The 21,379-nt window shown below is 49.4% G+C and overlaps 1 protein-coding gene across 1 annotated transcript in view; it reads right to left on the bottom strand.

Annotated features, from left to right (window-relative positions):
* LOC147709834 (uncharacterized) overlaps nucleotides 1-17,242 on the bottom strand; it is a 38,318-nt gene extending 21,076 nt beyond the window's left edge. Inside the window, exon 1 of the mRNA XM_086928284.1 lies at nucleotides 17,113-17,242. The gene's annotated coding sequence lies outside the window, so the exon portion shown is untranslated. The remainder of the gene's footprint in view (nucleotides 1-17,112) is intronic.
* Nucleotides 17,243-21,379: the final 4,137 nt, after the last annotated feature.

The following is a 21,379-nucleotide window of genomic DNA, read 5'->3' as shown; positions in this document are numbered from 1 at the left end:
TTGTGTGGTGTCCTTTCACTGGGTGTTCAAGGGGTATATGTGTGGTAAACAGCTGGCTTAACGCGCCCTCTCGAGTCTTTAGCCTTAGACTGCTCGTATCCACGCTACTAGGATAGCTGGTCTATAGGTTGACTTACAACCAAACACCATAAGGGTCGTTGTAACGATACATAGCGGTCGCTAGAATAGCGAACGTTGCATATCGGGCCAACTTCTCACATTGGTGAGCAGCGGTTGGGATTTGAGCTTGCTGTTGTTTTACCACACGTATCCTAAGAATATCTTGTTGAAAGATCGCACAAGTACTGTTAGTACATATAACTAAAGCTTAGAATACTCTGAGTTCTACTGAACCAGCTGTTGTAGCTCCTCAAGGCTTAGCACACCTTGGCTACAACTCTTAGCAAGGGTACAGTAGGTAAACACGTAGTGTAGGTAGGTGCATCACTTACACCACACTAGAAACAGTATGTCGGACAAAGGAGGAAACTCTGGGTCTCCCCTTGTGTCAGTTGACCCTCCACAGGTCATCCCTTCAGGATATACTGTGCTGAGCTTCAAGGAGTTAAGACGATTGTGTCACTCCCGGAAGATTCAGCAGGGGTCTAACCCCACAACGTCCTTTCTGATTGGTCTCTTGGAGACTTATGATGCCAGGAGAGCTGAGAAACTTCGTAGCTCTTCTAATCCAGAAGGAGACATGCCTCCCCTCGAGGGAACCCGGGACGATCCTGACCTCATTCACCTCGCAACCGAGAACGAGGATGTGGAGGAGGATGAGGATGAGGATCTCTCAGGGGACGAGGCAGATAAGGGACAGGTAGAAGTCGGCAGACTAAGCAGGTCCAACTTAAGCAAACATGATAGCGGTACTGGGGGACTCCTGGGGCCACTATCAGGTCAGCTTAACATGGGGAATGGACGAGCCAGATCTCTATCAAGAGGCTCTGGCAGATCCCTTCATACCAACGGCTCTCACAACTCTTCTCAAAGAGGGATGACGTCCCCTCAGAGGAGAGTGTACGAAGCGAAAGAAAGGGCAGCTAATCTGCGGATCGAAAGGGAAGAACTTGCCCTGGCCAAGGAAAAGCTTGCTTTCGCTAGAGAGCAACAGTTAAGTGGGACAGTCCCCACTGGTGGCAGCAATGTACCTAGTAATAGGGAAAAGAGTTTCGATACGAAACACCTTGGGAAGATAGTGCCCCCCTTTAAACAAGGGGACGACATCCACAAATGGATTACTGCTTTGGAGAGGGCCTGCACTGTGCAAGGCGTTCCCCAGAGTCAGTGGGCAGCTATCTTGTGGCTCTCCTTTGAAGGAAAAGGAAGAGACAAGCTCCTCACCACAAGGGTGGAGGATGCTAACAATTACCAAGTCTTGAAGAATACACTCGTTGAAGGGTTCGGCCTAACCACTGAGCAGTACAGGGTGCTGTTCAGGGATACCCCGAAAACGCAGTCTCAAGATTGGTCTGATTTTGTCGATTGTGCCACTAAGGCTTTTGAAGGCTGGCTACTGGGTAGTAAGGTTACTGATTTTAAAGGATTGTATAATCTAATTATGAGGGAGCAAATCTTAAATAATTGTCAGAACCAGTTATTACATCAGCACCTGGTAGACTCTGATCTGACCTCTCCACAGGAATTGGGTAAGAGGGCAGACAAATGGGTCAGAACCAGGGTTAGGCCTAAAAACCAGGGTGGTGACCAGAAAAAGGAATCGACCAAGCCTCAAGAGAAGGGTGGGGATAAATCCACGGAGAAGACTTCCCAAGGGCCCCAAAACTCCAACAAGGGTGGTGGGTCCCAGAACACTCCTTCCGAACAGAAGAAACCTTATTGCCATACCTGTAAACAGGTGGGCCATTACAAAAGTGATGCCAAATGCCCTAAAAATAGCAATAAGGAAAACATACCCCCAAGTAATACTCCTAGACCTCCTGTTACCACTAGTGGTAATCCCCCAGGTGGTGGGAGTGCCCCCAAGAATGTGGTGGGCATTACTTTGGGAAATCAGGAGGACCATGGCTTAGCCAGGTTCCCTGACCACACTCTTGTCTGTGAGACTGGCATGGGGTTTGCCAACTTCACTACTGGGCCCCACATTTTGGGCAAGTATAGACAAGAAGTTTTAGTGAATGGTCAGAAAGTTGAGGCATTCAGAGACACAGGGGCCAGCCTCACCATGGTGAGTGACCATCTGGTCCCCTCTGCTCAACTGACCCCTGGTTTTACTTATCAGGTGACGGACATTCATGGAATGAAGAGAAGGCATCCCATGGCAGTAGTCAAGCTCAGCTGGGGTAATGTCACAGGGCCCATGAGAGTGGCAGTGACAGATAACCTACCTGTAGATTGCTTACTGGGGAATGACCTGGAACTCTCAGCATGGGCTGAGGTGGAGCAAGAAGCTCATTCCAGAATGATAGGCCTATCCAGACAGGTTAGTGGGGCAGTAATAGCTACAGCCCCAGTCCAAGCATCATTCCTCCCTGAAAAGGTTGGAAGGGCAGTGGTAGCCACTGCCCAGGCTCAGACAGACTTTTCAGAACAGGATAGGAGGGCTGTGACAGTCACAGCCCAAACACAAACTGAGTGCCCTCCTGAAAAGGTTGGCAAGGTTGAAATGGTCTCAGCCTCTACTCAAACAGATAGTGAGGTTGTGAAGCCTGAAACAATGGATCACTCCACTCAAACAGAGAGCATTGAGGAGGAAGAAAAGTCTTCCCCCTCCCAGACACTAGGTGAGAGCCAGCCTCCTCAGGGAACTGTCTCTACCCCTGTTGAAGGAACTGCTCCAGAGGTAGTCAGGCCTAGCCTGGCAGAACCCCTGATGGCAGTGGACCCTTCCCAGGTGGGACCCAGTCTGGAACAGGTAACCTGCACCTCTCTACCCTGCCTCAGTCAGCCCAGGGCTGAAGAGGACAGGGAGGCCAGTGGTGGACCCCAAAGGGCCCCCTGTCCAAAAGAACCCCTTAATCAAAAAATTAGGATCACTGAAGCTGGTAAACCTAGCCAAGTGATAATGAAACAGACTCCTGAGGGATCCCCCTTAAAAGTAGTTAGGGAACTCCCACAGCTGGACACTGTTGGGCACAGCCAAACATGGGGCCTAAAAACCCCAGACCTGACCTGTCCCTCCAGTAAGCCAAACAGAGGAACTCAGCCTCCAGCTTTAGGTAGCCAGAGGCTGACCCTGAGAGCTCAGTGCATCTCAGCTAAAGAAAGAAAGGCACGCATGATGAATGGTGATTGGAGGAAGTCGAGCCCAAAGGTAGAGGAGCCTCACTTCGGTACTCCATCCCAGCATCAGCCTTCTTCTTTCCCAAGACACACCAGAGACAGAGATTCCCTATGGTGGAGACCCTCAGATACCCTTAGGGTGAGGGGTTGCCTAGTGGACCATGACACAGGGGGAAACCAAGCCAGAGCTGGTCCTTCCTTATATGGCCACTTAGGTAATAGAGGCTTACCTGGACAAGGATAGCCTTATCTCCTTTCGTTTGGGGGGGGGTTGTGTAGGAAGGTACATCCTGACTATGGTTGCCCCCAACTTTTTGCCCTGTGTTTTAGCTGGTTTTGGACATAGTCGACCTGGGACCCTGCCAATCAGGACCCCAGGCCTACTGCTCTCTCTTTAAAATGGATTCCATGTACCCTAGGTACATTTCCAATTGGTACTGGGCCACCTTATCAGACCCCGTAACGCAGGGCATAGGTGTATCCAGGGCCGCCAGGGGCTGCAGCATGTATTATGCCACCCCTGACTGGCCTCCTAAATTTGACACAACTGGCTGCATGACAGCTGGGGCAAAGTCGTGTAATCACCCTTTGCTTTAGATATAGTAGCCCTATATCTAACCCTCCAATGGACACCCGAGTCCCTATCAGTCACTCCTATGGCAGGCCTTGACAATCCTGAAGGCAGAGTGCATGGGCTCGCGTGAACTAAGCTCTGGCCCGAGCCGAGCCCGGTTGCAGCTTGCGGAATCAAGACCCAATGGCTGTTCCATGATAACGCGTACCATATCGGTAACTTCGGTGTCGCGTTATCAAGACATGTCGAGTAAGGTGTCATACGAATCGGGATGCTGTCCTCTCACCAACTCTGGCGACGAGGTTAGCATTCCGCCCTTCTAGAGGGACACGACATGTACGTAACTGTGAACCCCGGTTAAAGTTAACGAAGGCCTCAGTTCCACAAAATGGATGCTGCCACCACAGACACAAGTCTGACCTCCTGCTGCTGGGAGTCCTTCCAGCGAGGAGCACTTGGACAAAGGGTTTCCTGTCGAGGGCGGTGTTCGCACCGTCCCAGACAGGGTTTGTGTATTCTGGGTAGGTAGGGCTTTTGCGAGAAGGTGACTGCGGAGTGGCACCCCGGTGCTCACTACGCATCTGCCGGTTAGAACCAGTTCCAGGGGCGACAGCCCTGGCCTGGGGAAAGTCCGGCAGGGGAGAGGGGTGTAACTACCCCCCTTCCTGGTCCCACCCTTAGGGCAGGACCTAGTCATGTACCCACCCCTTTCTTTAGGATAAAGGCCGGAGCGGGGACCCTTCCAAATTAGATCATCTTTGAATCAAGAATACTTTCTACGAAAGGACTTCAAGACTCTTCTTAAGATTTCTCCCTTGTGACTAAGGAGTAGTCACCCTGCATCAGCGGGCACCATCTAAGAACTCTGCGGTTTGCTGTAAGTCCTTCCTCAAGGAATCCGACGGCCCAGCTCGACGAGAACCGGCTTCCCTGGCACCTCTGACCTCTACCCACGTCATCAGCTCAGCTGTGATCTGTGGGTGCGACGAGACCTCGAGGGACCGGCCATCATCAGAACCTGCACGCTCTTAAAAACCAGCACGACCATCGAGGTAACTCTCTGGTGAGTGCTCTGGGGTCCGAGAAGCCCCGACCCTGAGCCGCTCTAGCACCGAAGTGCAGCCTCCCAGTATCTCCACGATCTGCGTGGGGCCCTTCTGCTCGCTGCTCAGCACGTTGTCTGGTCACTAGCCGCTGGCTTGTGCCCTTCTGTGACGACGACCAAGAATCAACACTGCCGGTCTGGTTGCTCCAGACTGGCCCTTGCTTCCATCTTTTGAGAAGCACCCCAGACCCTCCTGGTCCACTCAAGACGCCGACAGCGACATCCGTCGTGGGACAGCTCGCACCTCCACCGTGGTCGCCGACAACGCCTCCTGGTCCGTGAGACTGCAGAGCCTAGCGTCGCCCACTCACCTGGTCGAGGTGACGGCCAACTGGTGCCTTCCTGGTACCCTCTGACTACTGGCTAGTAGTACGAACTTGGTCCCCTCTGCTTTCAGGTTTCATCAATCTCCGATCCAGGCTTGGATCTCTACGAACTATTCGTCACTGGTCGCCGGCCAGCAACTCCTTTTCTTCCGGCTCCTGGCTCGTCAGCGAAGACCCCGACGCCTGTAAGACTTGTGCAGCCGCAGCCCTCGTGGCTAGGTAACTCGGCATTTCGGTGCCTGCATAGCCTCCTTACTCTAGGGTCCCGAGTCCCTCGCTTCCGACTTGCCTTAACCTTTCCGTGTCCTCGGACACTTGTCTTTAAACTGTGCACTTGAAGTATTTGCTAAAGAGATTTGGTTTGTGCTTAGTACCCTGTCCTCATAAAGAGTACAGGGCTGTTGTGATTCTTAATAAATATACTGTTTATTTTCATAACACTTGTGTGGTGTCCTTTCACTGGGTGTTCAAGGGGTATATGTGTGGTAAACAGCTGGCTTAACGCGCCCTCTCGAGTCTTTAGCCTTAGACTGCTCGTATCCACGCTACTAGGATAGCTGGTCTATAGGTTGACTTACAACCAAACACCATAAGGGTCGTTGTAACGATACATAGCGGTCGCTAGAATAGCGAACGTTGCATATCGGGCCAACTTCTCACACCTAGTTCTAACATCTCATCCAGATATTCTTTGAGGTGTTTCTCCTCCGGTTCAGACAGTGCATAGACACGGCTACAGGGCAAAGGAACCCCCTCCACTAGATCGATTCTACAGTCAAAAGACCGATGTGGTGGTAAACTCTGAGCGCAGCCCTTATCAAAGACATCGGCGTAATCCACATACTGCCTTGGAACCCCACTTTCTTCCATGGCTGCACAGTACAACGGAGGGACCTTCTCGCTGGCCTCGCTATAACAATGCTTCAAACAATAATGCGAATCTAGGGTTACTAGACGCTGCACCCAATCAATCCTGGGATTGTGCTCCTGGAGCCAAGGCACCCCTAACACCAAACCGAAGGAAGGCGCATCAATCAGATCAAACACCACGCACTCTGAGTGTCCATTGTCACATACCAACCGTAGAGGCACCGTCTGTCTGGTGATGCACCCTGATGACAACTCTGTTCCGTCGATCGCTCGTACAGGCTCCGGTTGTTTCTTATACTGGCAAGGCACACCCAGCTTCTCGGCTAGGGAGATGTCAATGAAATTGCCAGTGGCACCCGAATCTAACAGCACCGATACAGGCACCCGTCTATGCGCTGCCAATAGAAGCTGGGCAGAAATGACAAAATGTCTGGGCGCCAAATCCACTGCCCCCAACACCTCATACTGACCCCTTTTATGCTCAGGAAGAGGAGACCTTTCCACCTGTACATATGCCACCTTTTTACCATACCCTGCGCCTGATGGTTTGACGGGACACTCCCTTGCAAAATGACCACCCTGTCCACAATAGAGACATAGATTATTGTCTCTTCTTCTTTTCCATTCTTCAGGAGTCAAAGGCCCCCTTACTCCCCCTATCTCCATTGGTTCAGGCTTCGGTTCCCCAAGGGGTTGTTTCACTTCAGTTTTTATGAAGTTTCCTCGGGACACCTGAAAACGTATACGATCCCCGCGTCGCTCTGACAGCCGATGGTTCAGTTTAACCACCAGGTCAATGAATGCGGCGCACTCCTCCGGTGGATCCACTACCTGTGGCACCACATCCTTCAGATCATCATTAAGACCCTGGTAAAACAATGAGGTCCGCTTATCGGCTGGCCAATGTGTCTCTGAGATCAACCGGTTAAAGGTCGCTATATATGTCAGGAGATCCTGTCTGCCCTGTCGCAATTTCAGCAATTCTGAGTCACTGGCTTGCATGAATGCATGTTTGGCAAATAACCCCCGCATCAACTCCTTGAAAGCATCATAATCGCGCAACACCTGATCTTTGCCTTCAACTAAGGGGATAGCCCACTGGGCAGCAGTACCAGCCAAATATGAAAGCGTAAAGGCCACTTTTGCTGCATCGTCAGGAAAGGCACCCGGCCTACACATAAAGTGTAACTGGCACTGATTCATGAACATCCCAAATTTCCCACTGTCTCCATAGAATCGTTCGGGTTGAGCCAGGGGAACAGGAACAGGGGATGTCACAGTGATAGCAACAGGGGTACCGCCTCCAGGGTTACTCTGTCCCGCCCCTTCATACTGGAACTTAGCCGGCTGTATAATGGGTGTCGGACCTCTGGGTTGGACGGGTTCACGCGCCCTTACTGCCCCCAATTCTTGTCTCAACCCTACGTTCTCCTGTCTTAAATACTGCACCTGGGCCTGTAAGGTGGCTAGGGCACCCATTATGGCAAGCATGGTAGGGGCTTCAGCCCCTGCCATAGCTCCTCCATCCACGTCCATCCAAGTTCGGGCAGTGTATTTAAACGTGGGCTTGTTATTCTGTTAGGCTCCTGCCCAACCCACACACTGCAGGAACGAGGCGTGTCCCAACCACTTCCCCGACTCACCGGTCACTCACTAGATGGTACAGATGAGTAAACCGATGAACCAGAAAAGGGGGTGGAAATAAATGCACCAAACCTTCCACCCCGGTAGAGTGTAGAGTCAAATAACACCCTCCTCCTCCTTCCGCACCTGCATAGACGGAAACAAAAAGATACACCATACAATAAACCTCAGTCCCCAATCCTACCTTTGTAACAAAAGACCATATCCAGTATTTCACCACACATACACTTACCAGAAACAAATGCAGGTTTTGCTTCGAGGGGGTTTATCTTGCAAAAACAAGACTATGTATTCGGGTGTTTAGGTTTGGGCGTGAAGGGATTCACAGGGTAAAAAACATGCCAAAATAACGTGCATGAACAAAAAAACCCTGTGTCTCAAAAAAGGGAAGTGAGGGGGATATCCTAAAGTTCTGAGAAACGATAACAACTCGTCTCTCGGGTGAATGAGTGAAAAACAATCCCAGCCGGGATACAGCTCAAACGTCAGATCCGCCCCTAACGAGGCGGACGGTTACCACAAGACTTGTATACAATGTGAACGCCTAGCGTCCTTACTTGTTGGTCTTACAACGTCTCGGGTACAAAAAGAAAAAATACACTAATTAGTGTCTGACCAACAGGAGCCCCTGGATGTCGTTGGCGAATCTCTACCAAGAGACGGGGGAAAATGAAACAAGTAAGCTAACTAACTAACTACAGGGACACGGGAAGGGAAAACAAAGGGACAGAAGGAAGGGAACAGGTGTTAACAAAAGCGGGACTCAGGGCAAGGGATACGGGAAAAAGGCCAATACTCCAACGATTCTCACGAGCCCGTGAGAATCAGCAACAACCAACAGCTTCACAGGAACCAAAATAGGAGGAACCCACAGGTTTGCAATAACAAGCAACAACACTATGGTAGGACTCCCTTTTATACAGCTGGCGTGTCATGTGACGGTGAAAAATATGGTCATCAAAAGAGGACTGGGGACCAAATCCTAACACTGAGTCGGAGCAGTAGAAGATACATCCCGGCATGCTGGCTCTAGAAGAAGAAGGCACTATCGTCCTTGGGCTGGAGTAGAAGAGGAAGGCCAAGACATCCTAGGGCAGGATGGACACCACCACGGACCAGGCAGACTTTGCAAGGGAGCGGTTAACTTTCAGGACTAGAAAAACACTTATCAAAATAAAACCCTCATTATGCAAACAAAGCCTCCAGCCTGTTCATAACCCCACGCTACAAAGTCTCCAGCCTGTTCATAACCCCACGCTACAAGTGGTGTCAGAAGTGGGATCTGCCATCCGGACATCCCAGATGGATCAGGTCATTCAACACCTGATAGAGGGGCAACAGAAGCTGGAGTGGGCTATCAGCCAGCAGATATCTACCGCAGATGCTGATATGACCCTTTTCAGGAACACCATCACAGCCCAGATTGAAGGTCTGCAAATAGTGGGACAGAGCCCCAGCGGCCCATTGCCATTGGAAAGGAGGAACCTCGCATCACAAATCCGCTGGGGTTGCTCTACAAAAGTACGTGCCGGGAGAGGACCCTGATGCATTCCTCACCAACTTCGAAAGGGCAGCCCGTGCCTGTGGTTGGCCTGAAGATAAGTGGCCTTTCTTTCTGGCTCCGCTGTTGTCCGGGGAAGCCCAAGCGGCGTATCAAGTCGCAAACCACGCAGGAACCACATCATACCCTGACATAAAAGAGGATATACTGGACCACTTGGGACTAGATGCCGAAGCTTACAGGCTGAGGTTCAGAAAAGAGAAAGGGACAGCCGGGGAAAACCCGAAGACATTGTTTCTGCGTCTGAAGATGGCAGCCGAAAAATGGTTGAAGCCAGAGAGCCGCAGTAAGGAAGACATCATGTCAAGTATCTACCTGGAGCAGTTTATGGAGGCCCTGCCCTATGGCACCCAACGCTGGCTGAGGCAGCACTCAGGTCTCACCGCTGCTTAGGCCATTGAGATGGCTTCCAACTATGCGAGGGCTCAGCCACGAACCTTCCCATGGGAAACCGACAAGGGACTCAAACCCGTCCCTGTAGCGAGGCAGGAGAAAAGGAACAAACCAGTATCCGAACCCATGAAGACACGACCCCTCAAAATGGAGATAACGCCAACGAAGGGCCCCCAGTGCTTCGAGTGCGGGCAGTGGGGACACATAGCACGACTCTGCACACGGAAAAGAAGTGCTGAAGAACCCATGGAGGTCGGATATATCCCCAAGGCAGTGATGTACACCGCAGAGATGGGTCCTTTTTCTATGTAAGAGTACTTGTCAACCAGAAATGTGTAAAGGTGCTCTTGGACTCAGGCTGTAGACAGTCAGTGATCCATAAAAGGCTTGTACAACCCTCACAACTAGGTCCCAATATCTTGGTGCACATTAGATGCATGCATGGGGATGTAAAAACATACCCGGTGGCCCACCTCACCCTCCATCCTATAGGCAGAAACCCTTGTTCAGTAAAGGTGGGGGTGGTAGAATCTCTACCAGAGGACCTTATCTTAGGGGTAGACAACCCTGACTTTTTGTCACTGTTCCGGAGAGAGATAAAAGAACAGCTAGAAAAGCAACCACTGGGTACATATTTGAACACAGAACCCTGGGTATTAGACCATAGCTTTAGGTTTGCTCAGGCCAACAACCCTACCCTCCTTAATGCGTGGGAGGCGGCTCACATAGCACAGGACAACCCTGATACCGCTTATCCACGTTTTAGGATAGACAACGATCTGTTGTATAGGGAAGGGAAAACAGGAGATTCTCCTCAACTGGTAGTATCAAAAGTCTTCAGGGAACAAATCCTCTTCTATGCACATACCCATTTGACAGCAGGGCATTCTGGGGCAGAGAAGACAACACACAACGTTGTAAAGCTTTTCTTTTGGCCCGGTATATACAAAGAGGCCGAAACATACTACAAACAATGCGAGGTATGTCAAAAGAAAAATATGAACAGACCACCAGCGGTTCCCCTCCAACCATTACCCGTAATAGGGAACCCGTTCGAAAGGGTAGGAATGGACCTAATCGGGCCCCTTCCACGTACCACAAGGGGGCCTACTTATGCATTAGTAGTGGTGGATTATAACACCCGGTTTCCCGAAGCCTTTGCACTCAGTTCCCCGACTACAAAGAATGTGGCAGAGAAGTTGATAGGATCTCTCGGGGGAACCCCACCCTTGAGAATAGTTCTAACGGATCAGGGTACACCCTTTGTCTCGAAATTGATGAAGGAGGTGTGTAAAACGCTAGACCTCCGACACATACACACCTCCGCCTACCACCCACAAACGGATGGGCTGGTAGAGAGGTACAACAGGACGCTAAAAGCTCCGCTAAATAAAATGCTGTCTGCAGAAACAAGGATTGGGACAGGCTACTGCCTCTAGCCCTATAAGTGATACGCGCTCAGGTGCAGAGTAGTTTAGGGTACTCCCCCTTTGAATTTCTTTATGGTCGTCAGCCACGATCCCTCCTTGAAATAACCAAGGAAGCCTGGGAGCGGGAGGAGGCATCAGACCTAAGATATTTATTGGATAACACCCAGCAGTTGAAATCCAAGTTAGGTAAACTACGAGACCTGGCCTATTCTAACCTAGAGAGAACCCAACAAAAACAAAAACAGTATTATGACAAGGGGAAAAACTGGAGGACTATGGAGAAAGGCGATTGGGCCTTACTGCTCAATCCTTCTTCAACACAGAAGTTCAGGAGCGAGTGGATGGTACCGTATAAAATTGTAGAAACCATAGGCAGAACAACCTATAGGGTGCAGATATCTCCTGCTCGACAACAGACATTTCAAATAAATCTATTAAAAAAATGGATAGGGCCTCTTCCAAAAACAACACACTTGGTGTTGCCGACCCAGGATGGCAGCTCGACACTAGAGCACCTCCACATTAACCCAGAGTTATCCGAGGTAGAACAGAGAAAGCTCCTACACACATTACGTCCCTTTTCCGATCTGTTTTCAGACACCCCAGGCCGCACCCACATGGCAGAACACTGCATCGATACTGAAGAGGGAAAGGTGATAAAACAGAGGGCCTACAGAATACCCGCAGCTAGAAGAGCAGACGTAAAAAGGGAGGTACGGGATATGCTCGAACTCGGGGACATAAGGCCCTCCAGGAGTAACTGGTCCTCACCCATTGTAATGGTCCATAAACCGGACGGGTCCACCAGGTTTTGTATGGACTTCAGGGCCCTGAATGCTATATCCTCCTTCGATGCTTTCCCTATACCCCAAGTGGACGAACTCCTAGAAAGGATAGGCGGAGCCCGATACATCACCACGTTGGTCCTGACCAAGGGCTACTGGCTGGTGCCCTTGAGGGAAAAGGATAGGCATAAGACGGCCTTCGCCACCAACGATGGCCTGTTCGAATTCAATATGCTGCCCTTCGGCCTTCACGGGGCACCGGCAACCTTCCAGAGGATGATGAATGAGGTGTTGGCCCTCCACACAAAGTATAGTTCAGTCTACTTAGACAACATTGTCATCTTTAGTACGACATGGAGGGAACACCTAGACCACATAGCCAGAGTCCTCACCGCCCTACAGCAAGCAGGACTACATGTCAATTCAAAAAAATCAAGAGCGGCCTTTCCCAAAGTATAATACCTGGGTTTTATGTTGGGTGAGGGTGTGATAGCACCACAGGAGGAGAAGGTCAGAGTGATAACCGAGACCCCCTTCCCCTCCACAAAAAGGGAACTACAGGCGTTTTTGGGTCTCATCGGCTATTATAGGAGATTCATTGTGAACTTCCCAAATGTAGCGGCTCCTCTGACGGATCTCCTCAAAAAGAACGTCAAAAACACCTTCATCACCCCCCCAGAAGGAGCTAGAAGGGCGTTTGAGACCCTAAAGGAAGCCATTACCTCTAGTCCAGTGTTGATTCCCCCAGACTTTAGAAAACCATTCTCCCTAGCAACAGACACCTCTAACACAGGGATTGGGGCGGTGTTATCCCAAGAGGGGGAGGACGGGTTAGAACACCCGCTGCTGTACATCAGTAGGAAGCTACATCCTAGAGAGCGAAAATACCCTACGGTGGAAAAAGAGTGCCTGGCGATCCGCTGGTCTGTTGATAAACTGAGATACTATTTGGAGGGTCGCCATTCACCTTGTATACAGATCATGCACCTTTCCAATGGATGCAGAGGAACAAGTCCCAGAACTCCAGAGTCCTAAGATGGTTCCTCTTCCTACAGCCCTTTGCTTTTACTGTTGTTCATAGAAAAGGGTCAGAAAATGGTAACGCGGACTACCTGTCCAGAACACCAGTTCTCCCCGATCGAGAGAATCCAGGGGGGGAGGAATGTAACGGGGTGGTAGCAGAAACCCCTGTCGATTGGTGGATCGCTGACTATGCCTCACCTCCTTCCCCGCAGACAGATTGGGACAGCTGTCCGCTGCTTTCTGACCCCGGAGACGAAATTGAGGAGGGCGCCTTTAACTGGGCAAACAGCGGAGACGTAACCAGGCCCCCACCTGACGTCAGAGGATCCGGACTGGACAAATGCCCGGAAGCCCTCTATTCGGGGTGTGTCGACACCCAGGAGGAATCGGAGCGAAGGACGGAAGACGGGAGTAGGAGCGAAGAAGTCGGAGAGCGGTGGAGAGGACCTAAAGAAGACGGAGAAGAGAGAGCGGACGGCCGTGGAGTGCCAGGAGGCCAACGACCCGGTGAACCGCCGAGACACACTCCTGAGGGAGGAGTGTGGCTGTCACAGGTACGGCGGCGTTGGGCAGCCTGGGTCGGGAGTAAGGGGGCCCGTGTATAGCATTGTATATTATTCCCTGCCTTTTTCCTTTCCCGCGTCCCGCAACCTCCAACCCGCCTTTCCCTCCCACTCGTTCCTCACTCACTCCCAGAGCACGGAGCACTGTATAAAATTGTATAGCACTGGAGTTCCCTCACATTCACTCGGTCCCCGTGGTGCAACCTGTTACCAGATAGTTAAACTGACGGCATCCCACTGTTGGATTATTTCTTTTTCGGGGCGGAGTCGGAGCAGTAGACGATACATCCTGGCGTGCTGGCTGTAGAAGAAGAAGGCACTATCGTCCTCGGGCTGGAGTAGAAGAGGAAGACCAAGACATCCTAGGGCAGGACGGACGCCACCACGGACTGGGCAGACTTTGCAAGGGAGCGGTTAACTTTCAGGACTAGAAAAACACTTATCAAAATAAAACCCTCATTACGCAAACAAAGCATCCAGCCTGTTCATAACCCCACGCTACAAAGTATCCAGCCTGTTCATAACCCCACGGTACAACCCTCTTGACATTGGTTTAGATTTTATCCAGTGACGTAAAAGTACCCACATATTTAGACACATCTTTGACAAATTTATCTCCAAAGAAACTGCCTTTAGCGATGGCACCGACTTCGGCCGAAGCGAGCTCAGGAAGGTTAAAGTCCATTTGCATAAGGAACGATTTACACCATTCGGTTGACACAGCGCAGTTTGCGTCCCCCAATAAACATATCACTCGTTTGGTCTAGCCAGCTAATATATCAGGATCCACAGGAGTAGCCGTCTCCTTAGCCACAAAAGCAATTTCCAAAATCTTAGTCAAAGGCCCAGCCAAGTCCAGTAACTCATTATGACAGCCACTTCAGGCTCGGTCAATACCCTTCTTCGATCCTTTGCACATTTTTTACAGAAGGTTAGCATGCTTCAGTTCACTTCTGGGGTCTCAGTGACCTTATCAGGTATGTCAGACCTGGGACACTCCGTCTGAAGGGGGTTACGCACCACCTTATTAAAACCCTTTCTCAGATTCCCATTATGGTACTCTGATATTTCAGGAACAGGGGCCCAATCAGATAAATGGGGATTGACTATATTCAGGGGGTTGAAAGCAAAAGGATTGGAGGTTCTCAGAACGTTAAAACAGGGCTTAGCTGGGGTAGATTTATTTGCGCTTTTCTTCTTAGGTGTTTCACCATAATCGATTAGTAGAATCCATATCAGTAGTGTCAGTATCAGTATGATTATTATCTTTGCGATGGACTGTTCAACTACGGAAAACGAGGGGACTGACTAACCATGGTCACCCCTTTGACTGAGGGAGATTCACCAGAACGCCTCCGTGAAGTCACTCTGAAGACTGGGCTTTAGCTTTACGGGGTGCCTCCGAAGAACCTGCTTGGGTATCTGGTGGTGGTGGATTTCGAAAGCCATGTTGTTCCCCAAAACTCTTTAATTACACAGTGATAGGTTTAAGGGCAGCAGCCAGAGCCGGATTCACTGTAATTAGGACAGCAGTCTCAATAGCCCGGTTGACTGACTACTGGACAGAAGCATCTACAGTGTCAACTAAATTATCTTCCAAAAGGGGTCCCTGTTTTATCTCATGCTAGGACTCTTACTCTTCCTCCTCAAAGGGACCCCGATCTTCCATTATTAATGAGATTTATAAATAAATGAAGGGTAAATGCCAAGCCTATCCAACCAACGATCAGTAAGGGGGGAGCCAACGCACATGCACACAGATCAACAATTATTTCAGCACTTAGCTCCTCAGCACCAGCTGTAGTCACAAATGATAGCAGCCCTAGAAGTCCAGGACATCATGAGCCAAGGATTTAATGGAGAGTGCACTCGCTCCACAGGACAACCTAATTATTGCAGCCAAGTCGGCACCAGGATCACAAATGCTTTCAGTTATGCAGCAGTAAGCCAAGCGTCGATAACCACGATGGCTAATTTTAGTAGGATTATACGTAGCCCAAAAACATCCCAAACCAGCCCATTTGGGCTATGCAAGTCTGTCTACTCAAGGCTCCATTTTAATACCGGGCCTGATGTCAGGAAAGGCACTGATGCTTGTTACGTGAGAGACCACCATAATAAAAGACTCTCTGAAGAGTGATGGAAAAAGCAAAACAAACAAAGGCACTTTTAGACCGCTCCTGAAAGCGGGAGGGCATGAGACACCAGCGAGGGCACAAAAAAAGACCTCCCTAAGTTGAGACAAGAAAAAGGCAGGCAGTTTGTTCACCCGCACGCGAGAGCATGGGGAAAGACCTGGCCAGGGACAATTATGCAAGGTACAATAAAAAGTATACCACATACACATCAATCATTATCAGAAAAGAAGTGCCACTTATCTCAGTTGCGAGTAGCAAAGAAAGTGACTTTTATGATGTTGATGATGACTCTTATATGGTCTCCTGGACCATGATTGGTGGCTGTATGCAAAATAAAATGGGAAATGTCGTTTTGTGTGTAATGTTAAAATGTTTTTCATTGGCTGCTAAAGAAAAAGAAGCAATAATCTGAGACTTCAGTCCTGAAATAGATTTGTATAACTAGCGCCCCTGAGGAGGTGCTGAAGCGCTTTCGTTATATACACTGTGGGATTCTGGCCAACTTATATGCTTCCTGTTCCTCTGTTCACAGATATAACAGTACATCAGAACTTTTTGAACAGGCTTAATAAAAGCAATAAACACACAGGGAAAATGCTCCTAAAAGGTACACAGCGCAGTATTTATTCACACGTTCAGGGTTGGTTAACGGCAGGTGGCTGGATTTCCAACTGTCTGCATTTTAACGGCAGGTGGCTGGATTTCCAACTGTCTGCATTTTAAACACACTCCTGATGCTGCATTGTGCAGGACCCTCCTGAGCTGCAGCTACTCCATCCCAGCCACCAACAGACATGACTTTTATAGCCTGCTCTCCAGTCTCTTCAGAGGAGCCCAGAGACTACTTTACCTATGCGCCACCCCAGCCTGCTCCCCGATCACCCCATGCCCTTCCCTACTCCTGATGATCCTGCACAGGTTTACCTCTGCAACACCCTGCCTGATCACTCCCTGCTCCTTTCCACTCCAGGGGACCCCATACACAGGTTTACCTCTGAACCACCCCCACCTGTTCCTTCCACACCCCCTGCTCCTTCCACCCTGAGTACCCCATTCATAGCTTAGCTTCCCATATCATCCCTTCCCTCCCCTGAGGACCCCATACACAGCTTTACCTCTGCACCCCTCCGCCTGCTTCCCAGATCACTCCCTGCTCCTCTCCTTCTGGGGACCTCATACAAAGGTTTACTTCTGCACCAACCTGTCTTACTCCCTGCTCATCCCCTGCCCCTCCCCACCCCAGGGGGCTCCATAGAAACCTTCATCTCTGCACCCCGCCTCCTCCCCCTCCTCATCCTGAGGGCCCCATAGATTCCTTCTCCTCTGCCCCCCCTCCTGCTCCTTCCTCTTCAATATTTGCAATGTAACCAGTGACTCACCTCAGCTTGGGTCTAATTCAGCCCTCACGGGAGCTCGTGAAATCTCATAAACACAAACAGTGATGACGCTGCACTCACCCCTGCACCGGGATCCTGCTCTGTCTGCAGCAAACCCTAGGGTTGGGGTCAGCTGTCAGGGCAGCACACTGGTCGCACTGCGCATTCGCAAACCCCGGCGACCACAGTTGGTGTTACAAAGATCACACTGCTCATGCGCATACCCTTAAGCAAAGTCTCGAGCTCAACTAGTAGCTGAATGTCTGCGCATGCGCACTTGCTAACATCCGATCTTTTACAAACTCGTAACCCAAGTTTAGCGCATGCGCAAATTTACACTTACTACCTGCACTGCGCTCACTTCCCCACAAGTCCGTAGCCAGTGAGCGGCGCATGCGCAGATCCGCATTCACACCTCCGGAAGTGACGACATCTGTTGCGGCAGCCAGTACGTGCGGCAGCCCGGGGGCGCCTCGAAGCGGAGGCTTCACCTCCAGGCGCTGAGAGGCCTGGTCAGTCAGAGGTGAGGCGAGGTGAGGCGGGGGGAGGTGGGAGGGGCGTCTCTTCCATGTTTCCCCCTCTCTGTCATCGACCCTCATCCTTCGAGCATTGACCCCACAGACCCTCCTGGTGGCTCCTCGAGGCCCTGGGCCTTACCAAGCCTCAGTGTGATCTGCATTTTTATAAACTATTCGTGAATTCTGTATCTATGCACAGAGAGCACAGGTCCTAAACAAGCATTGGCAAAACCAATAGATTTCACCCATGCAAAGTCTCTTGGCTTTGCCACTGTTTGTTTAGACATGCTGCACAGCACTGCAGCTGCTGTGAATACAGCTTACAGTAAAACTAAGGAAAGCGCTTTGACACAGCAGAGAGCACCGCAGCCTTGGACTGTGTTATTCCTTGTGCCATGTTGCACAGCAGCTTGCATGCTTTGCATTATGTCTCTCATGTAATGTGAGAGCTATTCGGCTTTGTTAATTTTTTTTGTGACGATGCAAGGAGTGTTGGCTGCAACATTGCGCCAAGGCTACCAACACCTGGGAATTGTGGGGATGATTTCATAAACACAGTGACTAATTTAATTACAAAACCACACAAGCAATATTCCCTTTATTTTTTAGGTCTCAACTGCCGATGCGCTTGCGCATTCGAGCTGGCGAGAGATATAGGGGCTTAACCAGAGTTTAACCAAAGTTGCGATTTGATGCAGTGCATGTGCGCTTTTAGCTCAATGCGCAAGCGCAATGAGTTAAAATGCGCGTGCACAGCATCAAATCTCCAGCCATCGCCATCTGTTCCCCAGCTTGGTGCCGCCTACTCGCATTTCTCCTCCCCCTCTCCAGCCGCCAGCACCTTCCCTCTCTCTCCCTGCACACACGCTCTCGCCATCTGTTCCCCAGCTTGGTGCCACCTACTCGCATTTCTCCTCCCCCTCCCTCCCACCCTTCCCGCTCTGATTTCTTTATACTCCTCCCACCCTCCCCGCTCTGGTTTCTTTATACTCCTCCCACCCTCTCCGCTCTTGCTGGTATGTCTTTGGTTTACTCTGGGCGTTTAATATCCATTACAGGAGTTCCCGGTATGGCTTGGGCTGGCTCTGTTCGCTTAGGGGTTAACATCAATAATATAATTTTTTTTTGCTTCGTGTTTTCTTTTCAGTTGCACGCAAAAGATATATAAATAATCTTTTCGTTCCTCGTGTGTCATTTTAAATACCCTTACCTAGCTGTTAAGAACACGTACCGCCCGTTACAAGTGTATTCGAGACGGCTTTGCCCACTTTTCCTTTGGATCTCCTCAATGTCACACTGGTATTATGCGATCTCATCTGCTTGCTCGTTCTACCAACATGGCGCCCATGTTGTGACGCTTATCAGATTGCGTGGTTCAGGTACTGCAACCGGAAACAGAACTGCACTGTGGGATTTGTTGAAAGCTTTTTAAACAGGGAAGTCCGTGATGGCGGTTGTTTCCATTTGTACAAATCCGCAACGTCTCTCCCGACATCTACATTGTAGACACCGGAACACCCATCAACCAGTGGTATACTTCAAACTGCCGGCAGGTAAGAACCGGCTTAGTCCCAGTTCTCGTTGCTGTTAAGTAGCACTGTTGCTTATAGAAGCTGCGTTTACCCAATGTAATGTTTCTTTATTTATTGGCCTCATTGGAAGGATAAGGAGCTAAACCATCCCTTGCTGGGATTTTAATTTATGACCTGCTATGCGAGCTTAACTCACTGAGCCACCTTGTTCGTTTGTCCACAGTTATGTCGGTATCTAGGGAGCAATCACTGGCCATTTTAGCGATCCTTACAGCCTGCACACCATTCTGCTCTTGATAGATTTTTTTTGTGTCAAACTTTGTAATGCTTAAACTCTAATTATTAAGATGTCATACCTGGTTGAATGAACAAAATGCCTACCTGAGGTTCACGCTCGAATACAGCAAATCTGAATTACCATTCTTGGACCTACTGATCAAAGCCAAACCCAGTGGCTTAGAATCAGAATTGTACAAGAAGCCGATGGCCAAAAATTCTCTTCTCAGCTATGAGAGCTGTCTCCCCCGGGCCCTCAGAGATAATTTGCCGTTTGGCCAATTTCTTAGAGTACAAAGGAACTGCTCGGAGAAAGAATCTTTCAAACTACATTCAAGGAACTTGGAACACCAACTACTGCAAAGAGGATATCCCAAACAGATCATTCGGAAATCCAAAAAACGTGCATCAAACAACAATCGTGATGCACATTTGGAACCAAAGATTGAGAAGGAGAAAACTGATCGAATAACGTTCGTCAATTCTTTCCACACTAGATCGAACCAAGTACAAAAGATTGTCTTAAAACATTGGAACATCTTGAACACAGGAGGTGACACCATTCCACGACCACTTTTTGCATTTAAAAGAGGGAGTAACCTTAAAGATAAACTGGTCCATACGCGACCAAAAACCAAAAGGCCTCGTCAAGTAAGAACCCTGTGGGACCTCCCTGCAGTCGAAGGACATCATCCCTGTGGGACATGTGCCGCTTGCCCACAGACATCAAAATCTGTGAGCATAGATATAGGCACCAATAGAGCTTGGCAGCAGAGACGATATACGAACTGCAACAGCGAAAATCTAATATATCTGATCACCTGTCCATGCAGAATGCGTTATGTCGGAATGACAACTCGCAAAATCAAACAACGAATTTCAGAGCACAATTCGCTGTAAGAAACAGGCGACACGACTAACTGCACATTTTTTGGAGGTGGGCCATGGTCCAACAGATTTCCACTGGACAGTTCTTGAACAGCCTTATATACCCGATAACATTACTGACATTGGGAAATACCTGTTTACAAAATAACAAAAATGGGTGTACAAATGAAATAGTGATAAGGATGGTCTGAACGAGGAAATTCCCTGGCTGTCCTTGTAGTCTCACCTAACTTCAGTCCGTGTAACACTCCCACTATGTATCTATAACGAGTGACAGGTATGCAACTTCACATTCGCAAATACCTCTGACACTTACACAATAATGGGTATTATGTAATATCGTCTTTGAAGTCATACATCTATGTTATGGTTGGCGAAAAACCAAGTAATTGTCAGAACTGACCCCTTACTCATGCACATGACAGAAGACAGTGGAGTTACACTGTACACTGTTCGATATTGTCATTACCAAAACAAGTAGACCGATGATGTCAATACCACTGTGGTTCTTTATGGCTCGGGGTTATCGGCACGATGACTCCACTATTCAGACTACAAATCCCATGAAACCTGAGGGGCTTTGTAGTCTTAATTCACAATACGGGCAGTGCTTTATTAGACAATAGTTTGGTTTAATGGGCCAGATTTCTATCGTATATTTTTTTGTCCGTCATAAAAAGCAATTGCTACATCCCTACCATCGAGGTATCGAACCCCGGTTCTTACGCGATAATCAAAAACTACATTTCCCATCAGCATTGGGATTTTGTGTAGTTCGAAAAACGTTGCCGCGAACTACATTTCCCATCGGCACTTTGATAAATTGTAGTCCCATTGTTTCGTCATGTGACACTGCCTGTGATCACATCACAAATCGATAAAGATGGCAGGCTCATACACTCCGGTGCCCCCCCAGAACTGCTCAGTAGACAGTTCGGCGACATCGACGGAGAAGTAAGGGTATTGACAAAAGTAAATCCGGTCTGTTTTAGACGGGGAAGTGCTGTATTTCGCACAAATGCTGAGGGACCATTTTAGGAAACGTGATGTTTTTTTGCATAAAGATCAATGGCGCGAGCTTTAACTTAAAACTTATTGTGATGCATGTAATACGCCAACCCTGATTATTACAAC

The sequence above is a fragment of the Lissotriton vulgaris genome, chromosome 6, assembly GCF_964263255.1.
Source record: "Lissotriton vulgaris chromosome 6, aLisVul1.2, whole genome shotgun sequence".
In the NCBI taxonomy this organism is placed as follows: Eukaryota; Metazoa; Chordata; class Amphibia; order Caudata; family Salamandridae; genus Lissotriton; species Lissotriton vulgaris.
This window is presented reverse-complemented; position numbering and strand designations above follow the sequence as displayed.